We start from the raw sequence: 14,075 nt of genomic DNA on the forward strand, positions 1-14,075 counted from the left end.
CTGGGGATAGAACAGGTTGAGTCTCCCATATCCAAATATTCCGAAATACGGAATATTCCAAAATACAGAATTTGTTTTAGCATGACTGACATAGTGAAACATTTTCTTTCTGATGGTTCAATGTACACAAACTTTGCTTAAGGCACATAATTATTAAACATATTGTATCAAATTACCTCCAGGCTCTGTGTATCTATTCCTTTATATACAAATGCTTGTTGTTTGCCTTATTATATTGTAGCTTTATACGGCTTCCATGTGGCATGTTTATATAGATTCAGATATATATTTAGTATTTGTTGTTTTCACCCAATAGAGGATAAAGGTATTTATGTATTTTTTATATAATAAATAGATATAATGATTTAAGTATTTGATACCGTGATAAAATTTGGTGCACTGTCTTTTACAAACTTACTGCTCAATTAACAGAATGCAATTAGCACACAAGTGAAAACTGATGATCTACCAAGGTTTGGATAGGTTACCACCCATATAAATTGTAATCCTTGGACACAGTGGTCACTTCAGCCTTTTCATAAAACCCCTGTGGAGGGGAGAAACGCGTCAAGGGAGTGAACTACAACTTGCACTTGTTCCTGGAAATGACACAGCGAGTATCCCTCCAGCCGCTATTCATCTATTCACCGCTACTCACCACATTCATGTGCTCACAGCTGAGAGCTTGCCGGAGCATCCGGATCTCTTGGGGAATACACTGACGGTGAGCGGCCACACTGCATGTGCTATTGCCAAAGTAAATCATGTTTTGTCTCCATCACTTCAGCCAGTACAGGTATTACACTGTATCCACTCCACGCTGTGCTAACACTGGAATGAAATTACGTTGTGCCTTCATCGCTTCAGCCAGCACAGGCATTCTACTGCGTCTACCCAACACTGTGTCATTGTTCCCCTGGTCAATACAAGAGGCATATTGTACTCACAGCATTGCCTATATACTGTCTGAGGACTCTGGGACTTTTTGGAACCTCATATCTGACAAACGGGGGAGCAGTGAGTGCTTTATACCTAAAAGACATTCTCTGCTGGCTTTCCCCTCCTGGAAATTGGGAAGCAAATTACACATTTATCAATTGTGACATTCTCTAGACAGGAGTTTTCACAGACATTTATTTTAATCAGGAAGGAATTATATTATCCATGTATTCATTATTTCTAGGAATCCTTTTTGATGGGATCATGAATATATTTTTATTGGTGCACTGGTGTAATATGCTGGTTGTATTTTTATAAGTACAGAAAGCAGTTCTAGTTTTATATGTATTTTAATATGAATAAATAATTGGAATGAACCAATTTTGAATACCTAATTGCATTTCTGATGACCATCAGCGCAGAGACACTTTTCTTGCATTTGTATTTTCTCTGAGAGGATTTGTGGTAGTCTCCTCTGTATGTCAGCTGCTGTGGATTCACCTAAAGATCCATGATTGATTAAGCACCCCACTGTGTTGGTGTTTTCTGTGTATAAGCTGTATATGAAACATAAATGAATTTCATGTATGTACAAAAACTTTGTTTGATGCACAATATTATTGAAAATATTGTATAAAATTACCTGCAGGCTGTGTGTATAAGGTGTATATAAAACATAAATGCATTCTGTGTTTAGATATGGGTCTCATTCCCAAGATATTTCATTATGGTATGCAAATATTCCGATAACCAAAATACTCCTAGTCCTAAGCATTTTGGATATGGGAGACTCAACCTGTATATGAAATAGACCTCCAGTCTCAGCATATAACAGTGGACCTTCAAATCTGATGGGAAATGTGTTTTAGAAAATATTTATCCAATCTGGTGGATAGTGAATAAAGCAGACACCCAGTTTTGTGGCTAGTATACAAATCAGACCATTTATTTGGTGACTAGTATAAATAGAGATCAAATTTGGTGACTAGCACCAATTTCCACATTAATATTCTTACCCAGTAGCTCTGATTAGCTTCCATTGTTTAACCAGCTTCTACAGTACATCATGCTACTATGACAAAGTGGAGCACTGGGAGTTCTCTAATAGGGGTGAATGACAACACCTGCTGGCTCTTCCTCCTAGCAATCAACAAAAAAGACCGTTGGTGCAACAGGTACCTTTTCATGTTGAATTGCTAGGCAATAGTCCTTAGTCCATCTATTATGGCAAGCAGTGGTCAGAATCAACCCAAGGCCCAGCTTTAGGTCCAAAATCCTTTTCGTTCACAAGATACTCAAGTTTACTTGAGATCTCCTTAATGCAAGATTTTTTTGGATTACAAACTTTTCAACTATCCTGAATCATGGATAAGGGTAATGCAGTGCTCTTGGCTATTTTTACTATTGATGCATGCAATGGAAATATTAACAGGGAGGGCAAATTTGTGTTTTGCCCTTATTACATGAATTATTTAGGGCAGGATGTACTAACACTAACCTGCGGTCAAACCTCTAAAAACTGCAGGTTTTGGTGGTTTGACACCATTTCCCATATGTATCAAGCTCCGGAAAGTCTTGCTTTCCTATAGATACCGAATAGAAGCCTAAGGGCTTCTTACCAGAGAATTCCCCAAGACGGATCCAATAGGATCCCACACACTGGCCCTCATTCAGAGGCGGTCAGAGGATGCAAGCGGTCGCTCAGAAACTGCATCCTGACCGGCCGCCTCTGTTTCGGTCGTTAGGCTGTGGGTTTACACCCACAGCTCTAACGACCGCTAGGGTGACCATCGGGGCTTACGACGAGACCCTAGGGTAGGGTCTCACTTGTCGTAAGCCCCGGAGAGCTTCTGGCCTCCCCCAAATGGCAGGCGTTCCCATGGAAACGCCTCTGTTTGGGCCGCCACTCCCTCGGCCCGCCTTCCAAACGGGGCGAGCTGTCAATCAACATCGACAGCTCGCCCCCTTTGGAAAAAGACCCGCTACGACCGACGCTGTCGGTCGTAGCGGGTCTCACGCATGCGCACGAAGGAGCCGGCTCCCTCGTGCGCATGCACACTGGACAAACATGGAGGCGCCGTGCGGTCGTAGACCATACGGCCGCCTCTGAATGAAGCCCACTGTCCCCCGCGGCTCATGCTTGTACAGGCCGAGGGTCGGTGCAAGGGTTCTAGCTGCCCTAGACAAAGCTACGTAATACCGCCCTTGCTCCCCCCAGCTCCCCACATGCACACCCATTCCAGTCTGACCCTCGTACACATTCACAAGTCAGACTTGCGGCTACTTAAAGATGTGCCATGAGAAAAGACACATGCACCAACCCTCATTCCCAGTACTGGAGTTTCTTCAGGTCATACGAACATAACACAATCCTGACACATAAATACAGAATTACACAGACACACATATACAGTTAAGCTGGGTACACACCTAAAACATATATCTGCATATGATGGTTGTTCAAACACACTGAACAACCATCATCTGTCAACTGGCCACAGGTACCGCTGGCCAGGGGTTGCGTCGCGTCCCCCTTCCCACGGCCTCTGCTGCAAGTGTAATGGCAGTACACAGACACATATCTAAACAAACACAGGCCCTCATTCAGAGCCGTTCGCTATTTGTGGTCGCTCGTTTAAAAACAAGGGGTGGCTATTCAAATGATCCGTACGCACATTGCAGTCTGTTCACACCTCTAAGTCTGAACGAGCGAGCAAAACATACGCTCGTTTATTTGTTAAAAACGCCCCCTGGCCGCTCGCATCCTACGTCATGTCCGTTATTTATTAGATTAATCGAGTACATCGACCAGCGTATGAACTGCTCGCTATTCTTGTGGTTGGTGTTTGCTACCACAAATTTGCGAGCAGTTCTGGCTATAAAATAACCCAGTGACGTGGTCACTGACGCTGCTGTTTTAAATATGCACACCCATAAAACGCCCGTTTTGACCTTTAAGCACGCCTGCGTTCGGATCTCCACTCCCCATTTTCAAGCACCTTCCCCTGTTACCACCCACATACGCCTCATTCTGTCACTCAAAATAGCAGGCACTCGCTATATTGCGTACCAACGATTTTCGGCCGCACTGACTGGTTCGCGCATGCGTACTAAAAACCGTACGCATGCGCAGATGTGCAAACATCGCTCGGAACGAGCGTACTGCCGCTAACGAGCGGCTCTGAATGAGGGCCACAGATTGGGGCAATACAATCTAATTTATTGTCCCTCATACCTTGCAGATTGGGAGTTGTCACTGATAGGAGGGATGGAGCTGTAACAGTCCACTATCTCCTATGTTACATTGCAGGAGGTAGTGTTGTATCCTCTGCTGGGTAGCCACGCCCCTTGCTAGGACACTGCTTCATCCTTCTACTCTTCCTTCTGCCAACAAGGCAATTTATCTGAACTAATGGCTTAGAGGGGTCCTTGAGGGAGAATGGCCTGTATGCCCCCATGGCACTATGACCCATCACCCTTAGCAGCAGTTGCTAGCTCCTTGTCTGGAAGGCAGAGCTCCTGCCCAGTGTTGCCAACTCTGAAATGTAAAATAAGCAACCAATAAGTAAAGAACAAGCCCAAAACAGGCCCAAACCAATCATAAAAAGCCCAATAAAAAAGCCCAATTTATGGGGGTGTCTCTTTGTCCTCACTCTCTACCTGCCTAACTTCCTTTATTCCCCCTATCACTAACCTAAATATTTTAGTGTGTGCACAGCCTTATTATCTGCCTATATTGCTTTTCTCCCTCTACACCAGCCTCCATATTTTTAACTCCTCCTTCATTTCATACCTCATTCCCTTGCCAGTCTTCAGCTGGGTACACACTTGCTGATGTGTGTACCCAGCGAAACGATGCCCGACCATGCAATATATATCGGGCGGTCGATAGATACTGCACGATGCGGTGACCGAACGCCTGATATGTCGGGCACCAGCTCCATCCACTATGACAGCGTCGGCACCTGGGTCGATCCATCAGCCCTACATGCAGGCTGACGGAAGGACCCCAATGGACAACCCATGGGAGTGCGCATGGTCACGCATAGTGGGTACACACTGGCTGATTTGGACAATATGTCAGCCCAATCAGCAGGATCCAGTGACATATAATCTAGTGTGTACCCACCTTTCCTTTACCTGACTCCCCATTCTTCTCACCCCTCTTTATTACCTCCTTCAATCCTGTCACCTGTCTAATTCTATTATCCCTTCACTATAACAGCCTCATTTCCATCATCTAGTTTACCTCTCCCTCTTACTTGCCCCCTCCAACTTCACCCTGTCCACCGGCTACTGCCCTCTATTCCCCAGGCACAGCCCCCCCCCCCTCCCTCAGTCACTACTGGTGTAAAAAATACACACACACATACACTTACCTCCAGGGGCGCCTCGGCAATGCACACAAAAAACACAAGCTCAAAAACAAGCTACCTTAAAGAAAGAATCCCAAAAACAAACAACTCTCGAAAAAAAGAAGCCCAATTCTTCGGACTTGGGAACTATGCTCCTGCCTGGCTAGGAGGGAAGTGGAGGCGCAGCAAGAGCAGGATTGGAGATGGCTGGTACTCAGGAGAAGCTCAGTGCTGCACTGGCGTTGTACAGCACACATGTAAGTAAGGGCCATGAAGCATAGAACAGGAAGAAGTGTTTAGATAGCGCCAGCTGCGTCGAAGAAAGAGACATCCTTTACTTTTTTTTAAGAGTGATGGCAGGTGGTCTCTTTTGCAGTTTTAATCACAAAACTATATGCATATGTCATTGATAAACGCTGCTATGCATGCGGTAAGTGATGGGATGTATCACATTCTAAATGTGATGCATTATGCATCCCGCTCTTAGAATGATCAGATGTATTTTGGTCCTTTTTCTATGAGGGAATGTTTAAATGGACATTTTTTTAGAGGAGAGACAGCATGCCATCCATTCAAACAGAGTAACCTTGTCAGAAGTCTTGCCGGATCTTACATCAAGTCTGTCCCAGGATATGACATCGGGCTCCAGATAAAGAAATTAAAAGGACCAATCATATTTTTAAAATTCCCACTGTATTTGTCTAATGCAGTGGTTCTCAAACTTGGGGCCTGATTCAGAGCCGGACGCTATTTGCGCTCACTCGTTCAGAAAAAGGGACCGGCTATTTAAATTGAGCGCTCGCTCTTTGCGGTCTGTTGACGCCTCTATGTCTGAGCGAGCATACGAAACATGCGCTCGCTATTTTGTAAAGGCGCCCCCTGGCCGCTCGCATCCAACGTCATCTCCGCTATTTATTAGATTAATCGAGTACATCGAAAGGCGTCTGAACTGCTCGCAGTGCTTGTGGAAGGATTTTCCTACCGCAATCATGCGAACAGTTCAGGCTAAGAAACAACCAAGTGACGTGGTCGATGACGCTGCTTTGTTAATTATGCACACCCTTAAAATGCCCGTTTTGACCGTTTGGCACGCCTGCGTTCGGATCTCCACTCCCCGTTTTCAAGCACCTTCCCCTGTTACCACCCACAAACCCCTCATCCTGTCACTCAAATTAGCAGGCACTCGCTATTTTGCGAACACACGATTTCCGACCGCACTGACTGGTTGGCGCATGCGCATTACGAACCATACGCATGCGCAGATGTGCGAACATCGCTCGGAGCGAACGAACGGCCGCTTACGAGCGGCTCTGAATCAGGCCCTTGGTCCTCAGGACCCCACACAGTTCAAGTTTTCCAGGTCACCAAACAGGAGAACGGGTGTATTCATTACTCACTAACACATATTATAAGATCTACAGGTGGAGCTAATTATTTCACTTGTAATTCTGTGAGGAGATCTGGAAAACATGCACTGTTTGGGGTCCTGAGCACCGAGTTTGAGAACCTGTGTTCTAATGAATGTTAAGAGCATGGGCGTAACTACCATAGGTACAAGGGGTGCAGCTACTATGGGGCCCAGAGCTGAGGGGGGCACATCTTCCTTGTCAAAGTTACATGTGTTCTATACACTTTTCTTCTTTCTTGTCAAAGTTACATGTGTTTCATATACAGTATGTTTCACCATTGGGCGGGACATAGGGGCCGTTGCAAACTTTTGCTATGGGGCCTTCAAGAGACAGGGCCGATGCTAGGTTACTTGGCACCCAGTGCTGTCCTGTGCTCCCCCTCTGCCTCTTCCCTCCCCGCTCACTCCCCCTGAGCTTATACTAATACCGCCAGCGGGTGGGTGGAGGGCGGGGTTCTTCCGATGCCGGACCATGGCGCCCTTGTGTGGCTGCACGCACGGAATCGGCCTCGGGCCGGCCTTGTTAAAAGATAATTTCTAAGATTTAACCTAGTTTGCGCATACTATGATTTCATTGTGGACATGACCACAATGTATCACAGTGTGGGGTTGATGTACTGTATCAAGCAGTCAAAAGAATGAGAAGTGGACCAGTGGAAAAGATGCCCATAGCAACCAATAAGCTTTGATGTAGCATTTATCAAGTATATTCTATAAAATGACAGGTAAAAAGCTTACTGGTTGCTATAGGACACTTTTCCACTGGTCCACTTCTCCACTGTTTTCTATGCTTCATTCATCAGCCCTGGTCTGGTGCTAGGGTGTTAGGTGGGGATGCAGTCAGGAAGCCGATGGTCGAAATGCCGACCGCCAGCTTCCCGACTGTAAAATCCCAGCAGGGTACTAATGAGAGGTTTTGAAATCCTGACGCCTGTCATTATACCTATGCCAGGAGCCCGAAGCCCGGCATACTGAACGAAGGTAAGCCGGGCGGCGGGCGCGGAGAGCCACGGGGGGGAGGGTTAGGTTAGGGGCTCCCAGGGGGGGACTTAGGGCTAGCCACCCCCTCTGGGAGGGTAAGGGTTAGGCTAGGGGGGAAGGGGGGTTTACGGTTAGGCACCCCTGGGCGGAGGTTAAGGCTAGGCAGCCCCCCCGGGAGACTTAGGTTTAGGCTGCGGGGACAGGGGGGTCAGGTTTAGGCACTTAGGGGGGGTTAGGGTTAGGCACTAGGGGTGGAGGTTAGGGTTAGGCACCCCTAAATTAGGGTTAGGAGGGGAGTAGGGTTAGTAAATACTTACCTTTTTAGCTGTCGGGATTTTCACCTCTGCCGATCTTCCGGTGTTGGGATTTGAACCGATCCCGTTAGGTGGCCCCCTGCAAACTATAAATTTGCACCCTCCCTCCTATTTGTAATAAAGGAACAGTTGAAGGGGTGCACCACAAAATGGGCGTGATCTCACAAAAATGGGGCTTGGCCACACAAGAGTACCCTCTATTCAAATGATGCTGCGCAGTAGCACAATGTTATTTACATTACACCGCACATAGTGCACCTGATTCAGAGCCGCTCGCTGCAGGCAAGCGCTGGCTTTGAATCAGGACTTTTTTGTTTTTTCTTTCCGCCTCCATGCCGCTCGCAAAGCTGTGGGTGACCACCCACAGCTTGTGCGAGCGGCCTGGCGATGGTCGTGATTATCACAACTATCAGGCTTGCGACGAGACCCTGTGGTAGGGTCTTGGCTCCCGCAAGCCCGAGTGGACTTCCTGCTCTAATAGAGCAGGAAGTACACTACTGCCATCACGAGTGAAGTCAGTAGGGCCGCCCACAAACGGCAGGCGTTCCTAAGGGAACGCCTGCATTTGTGCAAGCCTACAAAACGGGGCGAGCTGTCAATCAACATCGACAGCCGCCCCATCTTGTAGTGAGCCCCGTAGCAACTGAACTTCAGTCACTCGCTGGTGAATCGGCAGCCAATCAGGAGTGGCCGCAGTGGTGGCTCCTGAATGGCTGCCGGGTTGCAAGCTTCTATTGACTTGCGCCTCGGCACCAAATTTGAAATGCCGCTGCCACTTGGGCTCCTCTCTCTATCTGGGACTGGGTGAGTGCTAGTGGCATGCAGGAGCAGCAGTTCGGCAACCATCTGCCAGCGAGGAGAGGTTAGCCGTTAAGAGAGCAGCTGGGGAAGAGAAAGCAGCAGCGGGGGAGAAGCTACCTACAACCACTGCCATGCCATGTGATGTGAAGAGGAAGTACCCTCTCGGGCCGGAGAGGCTTCAGGGGATCCCACTTCCCATCCAGATATTCCTGTTACAGAGACCAGGTACAGACCAGTACAGCGACCCCTGTTATCACACCCTCAACCTGCACTCTCACCCTGCGCTCTCACCCTGCACTTACCCCCTCACCGTGCTCTCACCCCCTCATACTGCTTTTACACCCACACTCTTTTTTAAACTGGTTTCCCCACCAATTGATTCCACACCTCCACTGTAGCACCACCCACATTATTCACAACAATACCCACCTCTGACAAACTGCCCCCCACCCTCCACCTGTCAAAGGTAAGGGGCCCTGTCTGTTTTGCCAGTTCGGGGCCCCACAATTTCTGATGGCAGTACATTAATATGGGTGCAGGTAGATTTTTGTGTAATAAAATTGCAATTTAAAAAAAAAGTTAAAAATACACCTGGTGCAGCAACCTGCAATGTTTAAAACACATGTCCCAGCCCCCCAAAATACTTGACCCAATACTTTAAACCAATTTTCCAACATTTTTTATTTTTTTCACCTCATAAATTACGTATCATTATTAGCCAAATTAAGATAATTAAAAAAATATTTTGCCTAATTTGTCATTGGGGGGGTGTCCAAGGGGTTCTGAACCAAGAGCCTGATTCAGCGAGGAACACGTATGCATCACAGTGCGTGAACTAGCCATTGTGATAGGAATAGGCAGTGACTATGCAGACCCATCGCAGAGTGATTAACAGGAAGTGCCGTTTGTGTGTGGTGACTGCGGGGTGGTTGGGCAAATGCAGGCGTACCAGCGCGTTTCCAAGGCTTGACAAAGACCAACAGGTCAAAACGCGTCAGCGGCAGGTGTATGGCCTTAGAAGGATCGCCCTGGATATCATATAAGCTCTGGGACCCTCTGTTTTGACCCTCTGGAAATTTCCGGAATTTCTTTGGGATACCGGTAATCTAGGGGTCCCAGTGCTTCTACTCTGGGTATGTTCCATTTTTATTCATATCCCTGAGAAGCGGATAATTGATTTATTTGGTGTACATCATTTGTACATCTATATGTTGATTCAATATGCTTGATTGATCTACTGATAAAAGTTTTTATGAGATATGATGTGTATGATAATTTGTTCTCATTAGTTTAGAGATTGAAGCGCTAGAAAGTTGTGTCCCACAACCCATTTGTCTATTATTATACTTGGTCCAAAGGTGAATAGGACCTGGGACAGAACACCAGCAGCTAGAGATCTATAGCGCCCGGGAGTGCCCTACCCCCACTTTAAAGATATTGAAATGCCTGTTATTAAGTGGAGAGTACACATGTTGGTGTTCCAGAGGTACAGCAGCGAATAACGGTGTGGTTGGGATAACTAGTGAACGTGGTTGGGATAACTAGTGGACTGCCACCTTATTATTATTAATATTATTATCATCCTGTATTTATATGGTGCCACAAGGGTTCCACAGCACCTTGCAAAGTACATAAACAAATGAGCAAACACGAAGACAGTGACTTACAGTACAAACCAATGCAGGACTAGGACATGGTTTATAAACATTGCTGCATTAGCGAATATAACACTCAAATAAGCAGCAGGGTGTTAGCAACCAAGTATTAGGTGGCATTGTGGGGACTTAGGAGTAGATGATAGAATGAGTAAGGGAAGGAGAAGCACATGAGAGCTTACATTCTAAAGGGGAGGGGCAACAGACAGGGGTGATGAGGAAGGAGTAGGTGATGATGAAGAAGCTGGTCTTGAGAGCCCATTTGAAGATTTGTAGAGAGGTGGAGAATCTGAAAGGGAGAGGGAGAGAGTTCCAGAGGTAGGGAGCAGCATGGGCAAAATCTAGCAGGTAAGAGTGGGAGGAAGTAATCACTTTGCAGGAGAGGCGACGTGCATTTGTTGAGCGAAGTGGGTAGGCGGGAGTGTGAAGGAAGATGAGGTCTGAGATGTAAATAGGAGAGGATTGGTTGAAGGCTTTGTGAGTGAATGTAAGAACTTTGAATCAAGTTCTGAAGGGGAAGGGTAGCCAGTGTAGTGCTTTTGTAGGAGAGGGGAGGCAGATATAGAATGTTTGGAGAGGAAGGAGAGACAAGCAGCAGCATTGAAGATAGATTGGAGTGGAGAGAGGAGGGAGTCAGGGAGGCCAGACAGAAGGAGGTTATAGTAGTCCAGTCTGGAGATGACCAGTGAGTGGATGAGGGTCTTAGTAGCATCCATGGTGAGAAAGGGTCTGATCCTGGAAATATTTTTGAGGTGAAAAAGGCAGGACTGCAAAAGGTACTGAGTCAAGGATAACTCCAGGACAGGACATTTGGGGGCTAGAGGAGATGGTTATGCTGCCAATAAATAATGAAATTGTGGTAAGTGAGGTTATGCAGGAGGGTGGGACGATGATCAGCTCAGCCAACCTGTTAAGTGAAAGTGCTGAGACATCCAGGAACAGACAGCACAGAGACAATTAGAGATATGAGTGAGGAGAGAGGGGGAAAGGTCAGGGAAAGAAAGGTATATCTGAGTATCATCAGCATAGAGATGATATTGGTGGCCAAAAGAGCCAGTGAGTTCATCTAAAGAAGATGTATAGAGGGAGAATAGAAGATGTCCAAGGACAGGACCTTGGGGAACACCTACCATTAGTGGAAGTGGAGAGGGGACAGAAAAGTAGGACAGCCAGGAGAGGGCAGAATCACATAGACCAAGGGAGTGAAGGATTTGCAGGAGGAAGGGGTGGTCCACAGTGTCCAAATTGAGGAGAATTAAAGAGTAGTGGCCCCTGGATTTGGAAGCATTTAGGTCGTTGCTGACTTTCGTGTGGGCAGTTTTAGTGCAGTAGAGAGAATGGAAGCCAGACTGATATGGGTCAAGTAGGCTGTGGGAGGAAAGAAAGGCAGTAAGGTGGTTGTAACAATATGCTCAAGGAGTTTGGAGGCAAAAGGGAGGATAGAGATGAGTTGTTAGTTGTAGAGACAGTTAGGATCAAGGGTAGTTTTTTTTAAGAATGGGGAGACAAGGGAATGCTTGAATGCAGAAGGGACAGTGCCTGATGGTGATGACGAAAGTGGGAAAGATGGGAACAGGTAGAAAGAGAGAGGTCACGGAGGAGGGGGAAAGGGATAGGGTCAAGAGGGGAAGTAGACCAGATGAGGGCCATGACTTCTTCTCCAGATACAGGGGAGAAAGATGTCAGAGTTGGTAAAATGAATGGGGAGGAGTGGTCAGCGAAAGAAGTGGGTAGAGTGCTGAGGGTCTGGTGGAATGCAATATCCTGATGTATGGAGCCAATTTTAGATATAAAATAGGTGGCAAAGTCAAGGGGAGAGTGTGAAGAGGGGGTGCGCATAGGAGAGAGTTGAAAGCGGTGAAGAGACACCACTTACATTCATCTTAAATACGTTACGGAAATGTGATGAAATATAAAACAGTAGGTGTGATTAAGGATTAAGGACCTGATTCAGACCCGCTCATTAGAAGCGATCGCTCGCTCCCAGCATATAGAAATTCAGCAAAGTGACGTCAAGGCAGCCGCTCGCAGGGCAAGTCATAAGCACACCTACTATGTATTGGCGAGTGATCATTTTTTGTTTTTAGATGCCCACCAGCCTGTCTTAATATGCCCACGTGCGTATGTCATCTCCAGGGAGTGCAAGAAACCATTGGTACATCGAGCACCATCTGATGCGATCGCAGCTCTTGAGGTTGACTATACCCTGCTGCAAGCACTGCGAGCACTTCAGTGTAGATTTCAAGCAAGTGATGTGTCCTATGATGCTGGCTGTTAATTATGCATGCCTCTGAAACGGCGTTGAATTTCTCAGGCCGCCTGCGTACGCACCTCCACTCCCCCGTTTCCAGTGGCCAGCCCCAGTTACCACCCACAAACGGCTTGACCTGTCACTCATTCAGCTGGGCTGTCTATGCTTGGCGAGCGAGAGTTTCCCCATCGCTCGTACCAGTTTGCGCAAGTGCAATACGAGGCGTACGCATGCGCAGATTGAAAATCATTGCTCACTCCGATCGAGCGGCCGCTTGCGAATGGGTCTGAATCAGGCCCTAAGTCTGCACCAAAACTATCACAAAGTGGTTACATCTCTTCATTGAATCAGGATTTTTATTGAGGGCCCTCTGACCTGTAACTGGTAGCACCAGTGCCAGTATAGTAGATGTAATTGGAAACAGAAAACTTTAGGTCTGAACTTTTTTAAGTAGTAGCAGCATAAAAGCAATGTAGCTTTATTTTTCTGTTGCCACCAGACATGCCACCTGTAAATTGGATTAAAGCCAGTCGCATCTTTTATTTTAGAAATAGTTAATAGCTGCACGCTGATATTTAGCGATTTTCCTGAAGGAGCAGAGTAAGTTGGCAAGTGATATGCTGGGGGAATTCCTTCTGCTATTGCCGGAACACAGAGAGCTGGCAATAAGGTGACACTTACACAACTTCTGCACCATAGGAGAACTATACAGGGATAACAGGTCCTCATTAGCAATTCTCACAGCCTAGTTCTATAGCCAATTTCACAAACGTGCATTGTAACCAGAGCACATATGTAATGGTCCTCACTGTATCACACCTATGCTTTCTTACTGTTTATTATACAACATACATAAAATGCCACCTTGGTGTTTAGCACTGTACACTGTTACCACATGGAAAGATCAGAAACAAATACATGGTGTCTTGTGGTACTAAATCCTCTAAAACAACAGTAATGAAACACATTTAGTGACAAGCTAACATTATTATATATATATATATATATATATATATATATATATATATATATATATATATATAAACTAGAAGAGATAACATTGTAACCCTTATATTATTAGCAGTATTGTGTTTCATTCAAAACTAACATGAATATAACCCTAAAGATTCTGCCAGAATTGTATTATTTTAATATATAACATTCTATGTAATATTATCTAATCATAACTGTCTACTCTAAAACTAATCTGGATGATGTTGACATGAATTGTGACATTTTGTATAATCAATTACTTTTATTTTTATAGATGAACCCTATTTGGGGGGATTATCATTGTTAAATAGTTGTACTGCATAAAAAATTATAGAATACAAACTTTGCAATGCTCCCTTATAGATCTGCAGAAACTGC

Source organism: Taudactylus pleione, unplaced genomic scaffold (assembly GCF_031769625.1).
Source record: "Taudactylus pleione unplaced genomic scaffold, aTauple2 ptg000296l, whole genome shotgun sequence".
NCBI classification, from domain to species: Eukaryota; Metazoa; Chordata; class Amphibia; order Anura; family Myobatrachidae; genus Taudactylus; species Taudactylus pleione.